This window comes from Suricata suricatta, chromosome 9 (assembly GCF_006229205.1).
Source record: "Suricata suricatta isolate VVHF042 chromosome 9, meerkat_22Aug2017_6uvM2_HiC, whole genome shotgun sequence".
Taxonomy (NCBI): Eukaryota; Metazoa; Chordata; class Mammalia; order Carnivora; family Herpestidae; genus Suricata; species Suricata suricatta.
Genome location: NC_043708.1, coordinates 70,849,047 through 70,851,253, shown reverse-complemented (window position 1 = coordinate 70,851,253; position 2,207 = coordinate 70,849,047). Strand labels below are relative to the sequence as shown.

The window sequence follows — 2,207 nt, the reverse complement described above, 5'->3', positions numbered from 1 at the left end:
TCAGCTTGTGAGTCTGCCTGCCTTATCTCTCTGGTGTGATACCCTCTCCTCTTTCCCACAGGATCCAGCACAGCCCAGACGGTCACTCAGGCTCAGCCAGAAATGTCCGTGCAGGAAGCAGAGACTGCGACCCTGGACTGCACGTTTGACACTAGTGACAGTAATTATTATTTGTTCTGGTACAAGCAGCCTCCCAGCGGGGAGATGGTTCTCATTATTCGCCAAGAAGCTTTTAAGCAAGAGAATGCAACAAATAATCGCTTCTCTGTGAACTTCCAGAAGGCAGGCAAATCCTTCAGTCTCAGGATCTCGGACTCCCGGCTGGAGGACGCTGCGATGTATTTCTGTGCTCTCAGGGAGGCACAGTGACAGGAGCAACAGGGAGAGGCGTACAGAAACCTCAGACCTCAGCATCTGTACAGAGGTGGGGGGAAGAGGGAGGGCGAGTGGTTGGGGTACCAAGAACATAGAGAGGAAATCATCAACTTCTCCGGAGGAAAAAAATACTATTCTATAGAACCATAGGAAACACAGAGAGGATGTCTATAAGCCATAACCCTCAAAATAGTAATAAAAATAAAAATAACTGGCCCCTCAGCATGGAATGCCCATCCTCACTCAGCCATTTCCCTAGTGTTCAAGGTGTTCTGAAGTGTCTCCTCTTCTCAAAGTCCTTGTCCCAACCTTGCCCAGGTAGCACTGACCATTTCCTCTTTTTTACCTTAGGTTTTCAACCCTAAGCTGCTGCTTCTTCTTCTTTTTTTTTTTTTAGAGCAAGCTTTACTTATGAGAGACTGAGTTTTAATCATTTCAACGGCAACAGTACCTACAGCATTCCTTAATTCCCAGATAGGATGGGTTTTTTTTCTCTTTTTCTTTTTTGACTGAAGTTAATGAATTGATGAAATTTTCCTCATTTCCTCAATAAACATGGTAAAACAAAAGTTGATTCTGGGCTAACTCAGAGGAAATGAGGACTATATGGTATACAGAAAATGACTAATAATGGCAATACTCTATTGATAATAATAATAGTAGTAGTAGCTAATACTTATTGCATGCGTATGTGTGCCCCACATTCTGATAGGTACAGAATATGGATTATTTCACTTAGTAGTTTGAACAAATCTATGCTGTATGTACTATTGAGGCTTATATGAGGAATTAAATCTCAAAGAGGCTAACTTGTCTAGAATCGCACATTGTATGAATGGTTCATTAATCAGCGGACATTCTGCATCCCCAGAGAATGGCAAATGCTACCGCCTGTCAATCTTACCAATTTGACAGATACACAGATATATTTTGACAAAGAACTGCATAAAAGTGGTGCTATAATGTGCACACACTTGTATAATGTGCACACCGTACTCATTTTTTCTAGGGTGTAATTGCAAACTACCTGATTTCATTTATCTTTGTTAGTAAAGTTAAAAATAGATTAACAGTATTACCATTACTGTGCTCTTACATAGAGATTTGTGCCTTAATACTAGTTTATAATAATTTGGCTTGTGAATTTTTAATATTTTTAACTTCTCCAATGCATTTTTCAATAGCATTTCAAAATCATTTGTTTATTTATTTATTTTGAGAGAGAGTGAGAGCACAAATGGGGGAGGGGCAGAGAGAGTGCAGAATGTGGTTTTTAAAAATCCAAATTATCATAAGAAAACCTTTTTTGTAACTTTTTTGAGCTGTTTTTCATATGACTGGGTACTGCTGTGAAGGCTTTTGTTCTTATTTTTTACCTCTAGTGCAGAACTAATATATTCTGAATACTTTCCCACATAAATAGTTTTCCATTGTATGAGTTCCCATGGCTACAAAATTTTACATCTTTGGGATGTACCTTAATTTACTCAATCAGTCACTTGCAGATGAGCATAAGTATATTGTTACCGAACAAGGGCTATTATAAGTAAAATTGAAGTATTAAAGAAAAATACTTGTACCTCAAGCTGTATACTAATGTGGGAACAAAGGCAGAGAGAAATGTAGATAAAATTAAATTTCCTTACAACCTGAAGCCCATTGACAAACACTTGGGGGCGGGCAGAGTAGGACATTCCTCCAGGAACACCTACTGTCTTAACGTTAATACTTGGCTAGAGGGAAAACAACCTTGAAAATAGATAGGCCTCCAGGATCCTGTGAGTATTCTTTAGCTTATGAAAGTCCTTTTGGAAACTTCCCTTTATCTTTAC

The 2,207-nt window shown here is 38.9% G+C and overlaps 1 gene segment (V, D, J or C); it reads left to right on the top strand.

Moving 5' to 3' along the window:
* The window catches only part of LOC115301965, a 550,585-nt gene that overhangs the window by 231,232 nt on the left and 317,146 nt on the right, over nucleotides 1–2,207 (top strand).